This window comes from Amphiura filiformis, chromosome 10, assembly GCF_039555335.1.
Source record: "Amphiura filiformis chromosome 10, Afil_fr2py, whole genome shotgun sequence".
NCBI classification, from domain to species: domain Eukaryota; kingdom Metazoa; phylum Echinodermata; class Ophiuroidea; order Amphilepidida; family Amphiuridae; genus Amphiura; species Amphiura filiformis.
Window position 1 is genome coordinate 38365553 of NC_092637.1, and position 14312 is coordinate 38379864.

General features: G+C 35.5%; 2 protein-coding genes and 1 long non-coding RNA gene across 6 annotated transcripts in view; 1 reads left to right on the top strand and 2 right to left on the bottom strand.

The window, feature by feature from the left end:
• Positions 1–14312, top strand: part of LOC140162817 (cysteine-rich venom protein TRI1-like) — a 120761-nt gene that overhangs the window by 40618 nt on the left and 65831 nt on the right. The window lies entirely within an intron of this gene.
• Positions 1–14312, bottom strand: part of LOC140162819 (uncharacterized) — a 123720-nt gene that overhangs the window by 14211 nt on the left and 95197 nt on the right. The gene's annotated exons all lie outside the window — the stretch shown is intronic.
• LOC140162822 (uncharacterized) overlaps positions 1–14312 on the bottom strand; it is a 33147-nt gene that overhangs the window by 10289 nt on the left and 8546 nt on the right. The window contains exons 1-2 of one of the 3 annotated variants that reach the window (XR_011860357.1): positions 11748–11862; positions 9663–9705 (exon numbers count right to left, since the gene is read on the bottom strand). The exons of 1 other annotated variant lie outside the window; for it this stretch is intronic. This is a non-coding gene — a long non-coding RNA (uncharacterized lncRNA). Of the gene's footprint in view, positions 1–9662; positions 9706–11747; positions 11867–14312 lie in introns of those variants that run through there. One more of the 3 variants, XR_011860355.1, reaches the window with a different exon arrangement.

The following is a 14312-nucleotide window of genomic DNA, read 5'->3' on the forward strand; positions in this document are numbered from 1 at the left end:
ACAATAGTAAAAGTAAAATAGTGTTTAAACTTGACAGATCAACAAGCTATTCAGTGTATCCTTTATGTAGAATAATATTCAATGAGAATTTAGTGAATAATGTCTTTACTTTGTGATCATGATCACATTTATAATATTTATAAATTAGACATACAAGCAATATGTTCAGTAAACATCCTTCTGTATATAGCAAGAAACCAACATACTTGACTATAGGCCTAAATGATTGTGAATCCAGCTTTTCTGGGTTTTTTTTTATTCCTGTCATCATATTGGTTTTTGAGATGAGAATTTAGTGAATAATGTCTTTACTTTGTGATCATGATCACATTTATAATATTTATAAATTAGACATACAAGCAATATGTTCAGTAAAACATCCTTCTGTATATAGCAAGTAAACCAACATACTTGACTATAGGCCTAAATGATTGTGAATCCAGCTTTTCTGGGTTTTTTTTTATTCCTGTCATCATATTGGGTTTTTTATTAACTTGTGTATACTGTTTTGTATGTCTTTTTATATTTTGATGGAAAATAGAATTTTGGCATTCACTTAGAATGATACTTGTCTTGTCAACTTTAAGCCATAATGTATGACTTCAATCCAATTTAAATTGTGTTATTCTTGACTCAGAATGCTTAAATAATATTAGTAATAACTGTCAGGAAAGATTTTTGTCCACATTAGGCCGAAATAACAAGGCAAAGTGAAACATTTCATGTACATATCCTTAAAACTTTTGAATCCATGCTTTCTTCAAATGTTTTCAGCTTTGACAGCCAGTTGCCATGGCAATTGCCATGAGCATGAAAGTTAGTCTTAAAAACACAGTGGTCAATCTGTCATCCTAACCAGCTGGACTTCACTTGAGTCACCATACTATATGCCCTCTGGCAATTCCAGCCCTGAAACTCACTCCCCTGCCCAGCTGACCTCCAGAGCACCAGGAATGCGTTGACATGTAAAAGGTCAAACATCAGCAGGTGTCGAGGTATATAAGATCAAATTATGAAATCCAATATCAGAAAATGAAACCAGTGAAACAAAATTAATTACCCTCGCTTTTCTCTAATCGAGGGTAATTTTGCTAAAAGTTCTTTAAGGACCCGTCGACGAAATGAGAAACCTATATTGGCTAGATTGGCGGGATAACGAAGCATTCTGGGGGCGAGGGACTTTAAAATGTCTGAATATGACATTATGTCAAAATGTCTCTGCACATACAGCAAATTTGGCTGATTCCCTTCACGTTGGGACATGTTCAAACATTATAGATATGCCAATTTTTTTTTTGAAAAATATTAACCAGTTTCATATTATAAGATTATGGCTGTAAGGGGGTACTACACCCATGTGGTAAATTTGTGACTATTTTTGCATCTTTCTCAAAAAATAATTACACACTGGTAACAAAAGCTATGTATATTATTGGGGCAAGGAATTCCATTACTACACTGAAATGTCAGCAACTTAAGACAAGCGGTTAAGTATATATGATTGGAAACGAGGTACATCCTAGCGGTACCTTATTTCTGATCATAAATAACAAACCACTTGTCTTGGGTCACTGAAATTCCAGTGTAGTAATTGGATTTTTGCCCCTATAATATACATAACTTTTGTTACCACTGTCTTATTAGTTTTTGTGAAAATGCAAAAATAGACACAAATTTATCGAGCGGTGTAGTACCCCCTTAAGAACAACATTATTAATCAAATGTCTGTTTCACCATATTGCAAAAGTTGATATTGATGATAACAATAATGATGACAATGATACCAATGATGATGATGATCATGATGATGATTATGATGAAGACGTTGATGAAGATGATGATAATGATGATGAAGAAAAAGAAGACAATGATGATAATGATGATAAAGGGTATAATTCAAATGGAGGCACATACCGGTATTCAGATAACCCCATTTCAAATTCATACTCCCTGTGTGGGAGATTAAGGTCATGTCTTCCACATGGGGTATGTGCATTTCAACTGCAAAGCCCAATTCATCATTGCTATTTAAAACCGTGTTGTGGAAAGATATTGGTACCATAAATGGAACTTTAAGGCGGGTCAGAGCTTTTTAGACTATATTTTCCCAGTTTGGGTATTTTGCATAAATAATACAGTTCATTTCTGCAGGGCAATACAGTACATTGATCTGATCTATTTCCATAATCGCAGTTATTGAGTTATAACAAATAGAAGACTAAAACGAATACTTTCGCAATTTCCCACCTCCCAAAAATATCATGCACATGGGGTGCAGTGAGTGTGGGCTATATTTTTCTCAATTAGAGACGAAGCACTGCTAACTCAGGCACCGCTCCGACTCGACTTGATATTCATTAGATTTCACATCTAGGGATCAAAATTAGTATTGCATTCTAAACACTTGCAATGACATTCATACCTATTATTTACCTGTTCAGTTTGTGAATGACCATGAAGTTTCATAAAAGAAATCACGTCAGTCATAAAAGAGTTCATTATATATTTCTCATGAATACAATCTATTAAGGGACCATTATGCCACTCTCTCCAAAAATGTGGACTATACTGGTGGTATTATGCCAAAATGCGTACGTCAACAAGATTCTATCAAAAATTCGTCTCTATATTACAAATATGTTCCTACAGCAAATTATATCAAATTGCATACAGATCCATGATAGCCAGAGGTCACGGTGATTGTAAGTGCATGGCTTAGCCAGATTTTTCGAACTGGGGGGGGGGGGTGGCGGTGTCATAAACTTGTCAATGTACCAACAGAAACAGATGCAAACAGACTAGATTGGCTCATGGAAACACAGATGATATCTTACCCTTCCCAGAATCCTTCAACATCCTAGACCATTTTCTCAGGGGGGGGGGGGGTGTCGAGAAATAAATTTTGCTGGTGTATGACCTGAATTACCGTTTGCCGGTCCCTGGGCACGGCAACATGATTTCCACCCCTGGCTCATCGGATAGAAGACACCCCTCCTACAACTGTAACACCTTGTGTTACCTAAGTGTTTTCCAAGCTGTCACATTTGCAAGGGACGAAAGGATGCGGCAGGAAACGGAGACTAGCGACCAAATCCGGACGTTGTCTGGGCGATGAGTGACGAAGTCTCGACGGAGCCCGACAACAAGCAACGAGGTCAGACGGCTGGCAGCGGATTTGCTTGCGGCAAGGAACGGCAGCTGACGGTGGATTGCGGTGATGATGACGTGACTCAGCAGCCGACATCAAAGCCTGTGTGTGTGCGGGTCGTATAGTCCCCTTTGGCGTTCCCACTCTTCACAACGTTCTGATCATCCACTCGAAAATATCAATATCAATAATAATCAAAAATATTAACATCGATATCAACAATAATCAAAAATAGTAAAATCAATATCAATAATAATACAAACTATTAATATCTATATCAATAATAATCAGGATTATTAACATCAATATCAATAATAATAAAAAATATTACACATATCAATAATAAACAAAAATAGTAAAATCAATATCAATAATAATCCAAACTATTAATATCTATTTCAATAATAATCAAAAATATCAACATCAATATCAATAGTAATCAAAAATATGACACATATCAATAATAATAAAAAATTATATAAATATCAATAATAATCAAAAATAGTAAAAGCAATATCAATAATAATCTAAACTATTAATATCATCAATATTAATCAAAAAAATTAATATCGATATCAATAATAATCAAAAATATTACACATATCAATAATATTCAAAAATATTACACATATCAATAATAATCAAAACTATTAATATCTTTATCAATAATAATCAAAAATATTACCATCAATATCAATAATAATCAAAATATTACACATATCAATAATAATATAAAAAACCAATACAAATATCAATAATAATCAAAAAAGTAAAATCAGTATAAATAATAATCTAAACTTTTAATATCTATATCAATAATAATCAAAAATATTAACATCAATATCAATTACTATAAACAAAGATATTAATATCAATATCAATTAGGCCTATTATAATCAAAGATATTAATATCAATATCAATAATAATAAAAAATATTACACATAAATAAAAAATAATCAAAAAAATTAATATAAATATCAATAGGAATCAAAATATGAAAATCAATATTAATAATAATCCAAACTATTATATCAATATCAATATATCAATAATGATCAAAAATATTATCATCAATATCAATAATAATACAAAATGTTAATATCAGTATCAATAATAATCAAAAATATTAACATCAATATCAATAACAATATAAATAATAATCAAAAATATTAATATTTTTGATTATTATTGATATTATTTTCTTTTTATATGAACTTTAAAATTGCATCGTGCCGGGTAGTCTATTGAAATCGAAGTGACGTTTACCAACGAAATTGTGACGACCTCAAAACGACAAGACACGGCTTCGCACGGTATGGAAACGTCAAAGAAATGAGGGTTGCGGTCTCCAACGAAATCTGAACGGAATCACAACTGATTCTTTTGCCGTCACAAAATTTTTAACATGTTGAAAATTTGCCGACGAACGCGACGAATAATTGCGGCCGTCTGCGGTCGCTAACGGATTCGTCAGCGACAACTAACGGCAACACAGTCACGATGAGTGGCGGTAAATTCAAAATTGCAATTCGCAGCTTAACGTCGCTTGCCGTTCATCCCTATTCGTCACAGTGTGACCGGGCCTTAAGTTAGGGTTGAGGGGGTCGGGCAGGGACAGCTAGTCTATTAGTCCGAGAGGGTCATTATTCCGAACAGGATAAAAGTTATAGTTTCGTCAATTTACGTTAAAATTAGAGTTAAAATTATGGTCAGGGGTGGCACTACAAGGGGGAGGGGCAAATCATTTTCTTAACCCCCAAATAAATAATTTCATGACCCACTCCTTCCGAAGAAAATGACAGCCCCCTAAGTTCCCTGTCCTCACGTGCAAAAATTATCAAATAACACCATCGGCAGCTACACAGTTCGGACCTTAATGCCCGTAAGAATCCCATTACGTCATCGATAAGGCCAATTGACACGCCCATTTAGCACAAAATAATGAACTTATAAGTTTTTATATCAGCTTTAATGGTAACTCCGGCCCTGGCTCCATTGCCAATCTCCATCAGTGCTGATGAAGGGCGCGATGCGGAGGGGTGATAGGATGCGCACATTACATATTTTGTCAATCTTTATTATTAGTTCTTTGTCCACATCACCTTAATGCGCCTGGTCAACATCATTGTAGGCCCACAATATACCGGCCCAATATGGCCTATTTTACGAACTTATTGTAGTTTTTTCCCCTTTCTCTCATCTGATGAGAGAGACACATCACATACTGACCCCTCTTCCACCTCTCCCCCTCACGCTACTCTCTCTCCTCCTCCTCTCTCTCTCTCTCTCTCTGTTCCCCTGTCCCGCTCTCTTTCTCTTCATCTCGTCCCCCCTCCTCTCTCTCTCTCTCTCTCCTCTCTCTCCCCCTCTCTATAAATATATGCTGGTATGAAAAGTATTTTCCCGGTTTAGTTCAGAAACCTTAAGATGATTTAGGTCCCATAGTTCAATCAGACTTTCGTTATACATAGTGATATTAAACTTTTACTTAATGTTATGCTTCTTCTTCCTAAGAGGCTAGTGATACGTAAGTAGATATAAAAGGGGAGTTCTAGCACCTGTAATTTGCCTGTCATCTATCACCTGTAATTTGCCCGCTGTAAACATGCCCATGTCATTTCGACCCTACCTTGCTTCCTGCAATAGGACATACTTTTAATCCCAAGAAAGTCAACACATAAACCCCATTCATCCACTTGACTGAATAGAGCTGAATACACAGTCCATTCATAGACTTGTCACCTACCAATCAATAGAGATAAACCAATGAACCATTTTGGTATAATTTTACAGCTTATTGTCTAGTGCTTACATTTTTGTTCAAATCATAAAATGTCAAAAATGCGTCTTGTTCCTGGTTTTGTCAGAGCGGGTCACAAATGTGTTCTAACCCGTGATAATTAGAGCACTGTCAAAACAGTGCCAGGTAGTGACTGGGCCGCCGAGTGCTAATATATATTTATTTTGGAAGGTTCGTGTTTGTTTTAAATTTTGGGGCGTTTTTCCAAAATTTGATATTTTTGGTGATATTACAAAAAAGCGACATGCCAAAGACAACTCTTTGGGCACATAGTTTGTTATTGTTATTGCAGTTCTTTTCCACATACCTACGTTAACATTCGATTGGGTGATGTACTAATATTATATATTTTATGACTGCAATTTGGCGTTTTCAATGCGTTTTACACGTATCATGAAAGCTTGTGTCTACATCTATTACTATACTTCTTTGGAAACGTTGACCTTTGACCATTCTTTGTATAACGCCCTGATATGACCTTGATATGTTCGCTTGATTGGGTACGTTATAGCATCCATTTCATTGAGTTGTTAGGACTTGGTCAGTAGATAATACTATACAGGGATACAATAGTTTAACATGGTGTGTGAGCATGGTGAAAGACTCATTATTGATTAGGCGCGGACATATTAAAGGCACAGGTCCTTTGCGTGTAGAGCAGAAAATTATAATAGAATGTGTGAATAGAATGTTTGGAATTTTGCAACTAAAATACTAACTGCATTCTGCATTATGTATTTATTTATTTATTTAGGCCTATGCCTATTTATTTATTTACTGACTTATTTATTTATTTTATTTATTTGGTATATTAGTTAGTAGGCCTATTTTAATAGTAATATTCCATGATAGGCCTACGTCGGTTTATTATTAATTGTTGATAACTTGACAACTTGATTAATTGATCGATTGATAGTCATTTCACATTATATTCCTAGTCTATAGGCCAATTTGAATAGCATCGTACATTAGATAAATAGACCTATCAGTATTGATTTATTCTATTCAGCAATATCAAAGATTACTATCAAACTTCTCATAGCTAATTGTCAGTTGGCTCAGTGGTAACGCAGTAGGTTTTACAACACGGAGGTCCCGGGTTCGATTCCCACCTCTGCCTTTTTTTTTGCAAGGCTGAGAAAAAAATGAAATATCAGCAAACTTATTTGGCGTTCGATCTGAGCTGGTCCTTTTCTGGTGGCTGTGTCTGTTACAGGCACACTCCCTCTGTATCCAAACCAGGTTCACGCTTATTACACCTCCCTTAAGCTTATGTAAATTATCAGCAGACGACTCGTTCCACGACGGTCGTCTCTTTGACATTGTGAATGTAAGTTTTTATGCAAGTCATCTGCCATTGTCTGTGTTGCCAGGGAATGTAGTTAAAATCTTAAAATTAAATCTGTGGCCATTTTTATAGAAAATAGAAAGCATTGGCATTGCATGATTATGTACATGTTCATGTCAATCATGACATGAATACTACTGTTTTTGGATTTTAATTCCTGAACGCGTACTCGAGAGTCTTGAGTTGACGCGCACACCACGACCTTGAAAATGTACGCTTGCCTTTGACTAGTTGATAATTAGTCAAGAGACTAATACAAGACTAATCGATTTTAGTGTATGACTAATAACGGACTAATTAATTTTGTGCTAGACTAATTATTTTCTGGATTAGTCAAATAAGACATAAGCTGAAGGACTAATTAATATTAGTCAATTCAAGAACTAATGACTAGTTATTTCTTAGTCAAATAAGACATAGCAAATGACTATTTTTTTTGTTTTTTGACCAACTTTCGTTTTCAGTGTGCTATGAAAACGATCCACATATGACGTCACGAGTCAACTCTTAAAACATACTGACTGCCCCTCGTATATTATAAGATATTTTAAGGTTTTAAATTTGGGTTCTCCAAAGCCTTGCATACATAAAGGGCGCACATAGATTTTTTTGGCAAATCAAAAGGGGGCAAGTGATTTTTAGCAGACCGTTTTGAGAATTCTACACATAAATAAATATTGCTCAACCCCTAATAATACCCAATTTTATTTAGTTTTTTGTTATTTTAAACTTGTGTTAATTTATTGTTGCATATAGTATTCCTGAGGGTGGCCTTACAGGAAATATCATTTTAGCTGTAGACTCTGGACTGCCCCTACATTTCAATTGACCGTAGACTCTGAACAAGGATAATAAAGAGAAAGGGATGATGGAATAGAAGGCCTTCTTGAAGTCAACGAAAGTAACTATCAAGGGGAGCTGGTATTCCTTAAAGCCTTCCATGGAATAGAAGGCCTTCTTGAAGTCAACGAAAGTAACTATCAAGGGGAGCTGGTATTCCTTAAAGCCTTCCATGGAATAGAAGGCCTTCTTGAAGTCAACGAAGGTAACTATCAAGGGGAGCTGGTATTCCTTAAAGCCTTCCTTGGAATAGAAGGCCTTCTTGAAGTCAACGAAGGTAACTATCAAGGGGAGCCCGGTATTCCTTAAAGCTTTCCATTATTCTTCTCAGTACATATATGGATCTGCTTCCTGGTCTGAAACCAGCCTGGTTGGTTCTCAGCAAGGGGTCTACATTAGGCCGGATTCAGTTTAAAAGTAGACTTGTTTCAAGTCCTTTGGCGTCCATAGTTAGTGAATGTGAAATTCATGGAAGCTTTGCCACATCTTCCAAAAATTTCTATTTCTTTCCATAGTTTTGAAGTTATCTATTCTTTCAAAATAATTATTTACTATCATAACTTTGTGAAAATCTATTTGACATTTGAATTGCTAGATAGTGGACTTTCTTATCATACTTGACCCCAGCTATGCATACTATGCACTGCAGGGGTAGTGTTTGAGCAAAATGCACACCATGACCACAAGGTATACTTCCTCCCTAGCTCATGTTGCCAGCGCAAAATTTCTGACCTGACTAAAAATCTGAGGGAGTCCAGCATATGGGTCCTGAGAAGAGCATGAATAGAGAAAAAGTAAGGAGGAAGACTTTAGCAGCTATGGACATTGAGTGATGTGCCTCTTTAGTTGGTCATCAAAGAAAGGTCCAATCTAAAGCTGCTACTTTGTTGGCTTTCATGGCGGCAATTGCCTTAACGGTCTCTTCACGAGTAGGCGGGTCAGCACAGATGGGGAGATGTTCTTGCGCTGGTGGGGTATACATGTAGTTCTGACAGACCCAAACCACTGTCATTGTTGAGCAATGAATTGAAGAAACTTCTCCACTCCTCGAGAAGTTCTTTATCACTTGAAGGAGCTGTGCCATCTCTCTTTTCGATTTTCACATTTCGCTTGGTGTTCTTTCCGGAGAGTGTGGATGATTTTCCAAGTAGCTGTATAGTTCCCAGTCTCATCAGCTGCTCTCAGCTCAACCATCTGTTAATTGAGTGCAGCAGCCTTGTCAACTTTATAGGCATCATTGAGACTGTTATTCATTTTCCTCCATCTTTTTCTTGATTGTGGGGATTTGCTTAGAGTAAATTTCTTCTTAGCCTTATCCAGGGCCGTCGCCATGGGGGGGGGGCGACACACACACCCCTGGCGATCTCTAAAAAAAAGGGAAAAGAGAGAAAGGAGAGAAGGGGAGGGAGAGGGAAGTGAGAGAGAATTGTATGAATGGTTTTGTGTTGGTTGAGTTGCGCCTTACTTTAGTTTGCCTATAATATTGTTTATTATTATGTTGTAGCATTTACTGTTGTACACATACCTAATACATCAGATACTACATTTTTTACATCCCATTTCAACTCCTGAAAATGGGAAAGGAGAAAAAACATTTTATTTGTCGTAGTTTGCATTCATTATTGTAAAGTTCAATTATATCTAATGTATTTAATGCTAAATGTTATAAATATGGTAAATGTAATTATTACATGGTGTCAAATCCTTCCAATTATATTTGGTTATCTGCACAGAACATTTCAAATTATTTGAAAAAATTGAAAAACTTGATCATTAAACCAGGGTACATTCGCCAAAAGACAACATTTTCGAGATTCTGTCCATAAAAATACACTTTTTAAAACTTATTATGGTATATACGCACTACGCAGTTGTGCAACACCTACGCTAAGTATGCTTTGCGTGATGCCAGCGAGAGTTGGGACCGTCGGCGCAGTAACAAAAAACAAACAAAGCCCTGTGATTTAATTTTCTAGTTATTATACAGTAGCCCCTGGACAGTAATGAATACCTTTTTGTCACATTTTTATTTATAATCAATGGTCAACATTTCCTTAGACTATGATTTTCTTTTAAAATGTTTGCCAAAAAGTTAAAATTGAAAAAGGTAAAATTTGCATCTTGCGTCGGCGAGATGAAATATGACAATTTACCGTTAACGTTTTACAAAACTTTCAAGTTGTTTTCTGGTTATCATTCTGTCCTTATATTCTCGCTATAGAGACTAGAGCTTCAATTGTCGGTACAGTGCCACACTATCGTAAGTGATATTTTAGGCCAATTCGAGATGTTGGAGAATTATGGGAAGGCCATTATAAACACTTTGTGTCAGATGTATGGAGTCATAAATAATGCTATACTTTTTAAAATGTATATCACTTAAGTTTCTATCGAAATCAAATTCATGGGATTATTCATTTCATTTCGTATAGTTCATGCAAAAAAGTGTATGCTTTAATTTCAAATTAACGCGTTTAAATGTACTTTCATAGAATATTGGCAATGAATAGTTTTAACCCCAAAGCCAACTTAAATACAAATCTCCATACAAAAACTGCTAAAATCAATGTTTATGACAGACAATGTCTCTACTCCTCATTCCAGAAAAATACAGCACTAATTTGTTTTGGGATTACAAAAATATTATCCTGTTTTGCCAAATGAAACATAGTTTCATCCTAATCATTTATAGTTCTAACTGGTAATAAAAGTCAAATTATAATATTGTTGCAATTTGAGGGAAAATGGTTCAACTGTAGTCACAAAATTGTAGACTTGGCACAAATCTAAACATTCAAAATTCTGAGTATAATGCATAACTTGAAATTAGTCTTTGTTCAATTCTTTGTGCTTGATTGTCACAGAATACGAAAAAGGTCGCAAAACGCCCTGAAATGCATGTTTTTGGCCCTTATTTCCAAATATTCCCAAATATTAAAATGTTACTTTTATTGCCAGTTAGGACTAACTAAAGGATTAGGATTTAGCTATGCTTCATTTGGCAAAACAGGGTAATATCCTTTTAATCCAAAAAAAAATTAGTGCTGTATTTTCTGTAATGGGGAGTATAGCTACAGCACGATGTTTTGAAATTCCGGAGTATCTTTCTGTATTATGTACTACTAGTAGTATAAAAACAATCAGTTTGGGTTTACCATTGTTCTAAAACTGTTGCAAAAGAGTCTTCTAAATACACAATGTATTTCATATACTCAAGTGCAGGATATCAATTTTGACTCATTTTACCTAAATTGTCAAAACTCAACGACGCAAGATGTTAACTACACCATTTTTTTAACCAATTGTGACCATTTGATTATAAATAAACTCGAGAAAAATAGGGTAAAAGTTGGGTTGCATTTTATTGAGACACCCTGTCTGTCTAGTTTAGTGTCCAATAAACATTATTGTATCACTTTAACATAGCTGCAAGAAATTTTGAATACAAAAAAATATTTACTAGAGTTCTAACCAAAAGTACGGATAAAATCACTTACTATACATGCTATAGTTGACATCAGGATGACTGGAGACAAACTTATCCAGATTTTAATTTACATTTGAACTAATAACAAAAAACAAAGAAGAAAACCAAAAACAAATTAATTACCTCAGACTGTGAAACTGCTATGGAAGTCAAAGAAGTCAAAGCCAAGAGAAACAGACCGATTGCTGCTATGATTTGAGTCTTCAGTGCAAAGCGCATTAACGATGTCAATGTGGTTCCAATAGAAAATGATGATGATAATAGATAGGGAATGCGTTTATATAGACAACATAATAAAGTGCACATCCCTCTTTTTCCGTAATTATTGCACAGGTGGATGTTTAATTCAAAAGTTAATGGAATTGTAATCCATCCGAGGCTTTTTGAATACAAATGCTATCAGTTGCGCACATGGAATACGTAGGTATCACATACTGGTTCTATTTTGTTGTTATTATTCTTATTAATTTGGTTTATACGCTTTATACTAAACTTCCTCGCTCTAAAACAGAAACCACAAAGTGCCCCCTATAGCATCGATTGCACACGGGAAAAATTGAACATGCTCCAAATTTATTGAAAACGAATGATTTGTATGGTCATAAAGACACCAAAATATACCTTTGTGCGCGTAGTTATGGGGCTCAGCGGGTCCAATCAGATCAATTTGCATATTGTACAGGAGGTGCTCCTGCATGTACGATCATGTGTTGTGATTTTTAGGGTGATTCGGGTGAATTCATCGTATACGACTCTTACTTAAGGATACATACTCTTGAATTCCATCCAACTTGTCCATGTTTTACATTTTTGCATATTTATTAAGTACATAAATGTATTCAATACTTCAGATATTCAATTTGCAAAATTTGTGCCTAAAAAGTGATTTTAAAAATGATTGTAGTATATTAATTTTTACCCCACATAATATGTTGTTTACAGTTGCTAGGTGACTAAGGAGAGGGTAATTGGGATTGCCAGACCCAGCCATTAACAATTCTAAGACAGCTGAGCATAAAAATCCCTCTCATTCACAATATGTATTATCTCAAGGTAGAGAAAATCCATAAAAATCAATATATTCAGACAATGACATAACACCAGCCCTGTTTCAGCATTATTGAACACCATCCCACAATTCACCTGCTTTTGACACCTCTTGATCTAAATAGCAGTGTATTATAATACATGTTAGTTTGTCACACATCAGCACACATGTATTGACTGCATTGATTTGTGGGAAGTGCTTTGACTTGAAAGATTAGGCTCTTCACCAACCTTCAAAAGAATTCATTACTGTACTGTTGTATGCATGGCTAGTTGTCAATAGTGTGACTTGTAAATGAGGGTTTTGTGTGGGTCAAGTAATTGAGGTCAATTCTGGGCACCATTTTGAAAGCAATGTGCTTTTTATATGACTGGAGATATTTGAGATTTGGTCTATTTTACCTGTTCTTGAACCTGGATTTGGATATAATATAAAGGATATATACATTTTGCTTGAGATATAAATGGTGAGTACAATTGAGATGGTAAACTTAGAACTGATTTGACACATAATGGCAAAACAGGTACCTGAATCACAAAAATGATTGAAACGGAAGCTTTTGAAAAAGTGTGTGATTTGGCAGAATGGTGGCAAGAAATGTTTTCGGGGGTCTGCGCATGTCAAAGATGGCGTAAACATCAGCTGTCTTTTCCTGCCACCGAAATTGTTTTTATTTACACCATTATTAGAACCAGAGCAGCATAAACTATTGATATACCTAACAAGATAAGTAATATCAAGATGCCAAGCAACAAAGGACAGAAAACTTCACAAGAAAAAGAAAGAAAACCAGGTGAGAAATATCGGCGTGTTTCGTCGACAGAAGGAGGTGCTGAATTCGACAACCCAGACACATCGGCGCTGTGCCGTAGTGGAACTAACGCTGACATTATAAATAGACCTATGAATCCCGCTATGAATACTATGAATATGATGGATAGCTCAGCGCAATTTGACATTATAATAAAGAGATTAGATGTGCTTGATTCGATAAATAATCGGTTGACAAATATAGAGAAAGAACTTATTGATATTAAAGCAGATGTTAGTCAAGTTGAAGAGCGACAGCAATCCCTAGAGGATGACATGGCATCTAAAGCCAGTGTAGAAGACTTCAACAGATTAGTCGACCATGTAGATTCTCTTGAAAACAGGCTACGTAGAAATAACCTCATAGTGTTCGGATTGCCAGAAGGTGTAGAGGGTAATCAAGAAGTAGGTAATCAAAACAAGAAATGCAGTGACTTTCTAAAAACCTTTTTCAAAGATCACCTAGAGCTGGAAGTCGAAGAAATAGAAAGGGCGCATCGCACACCAACGTTTGCAAATAAGCAAAAACACAATAAGCCAAGACCAATTCATATCGCTTTTTTGCGATACGGAGACAGACAACGGGTGCTGAATGCTGCGGTTAAACTTAAAGACAATCCATTCCCTGACGCAACAGTGATAATAGCAGAAGACTTGAGTAAGAAGTTGCAAGCAGAAAGACAGAAGTTATGGAAGAAGCGGTATGAACTATTACAAGAAAATAAGAACAGGAAAGTGTTTGTGAACTTCCCAGCAGTCCTTCGTATTGTTGAACCGGATGGAACAAACAGAAAGATAAAATCAAGTGAGATCTAAAAAATAAACTTTAG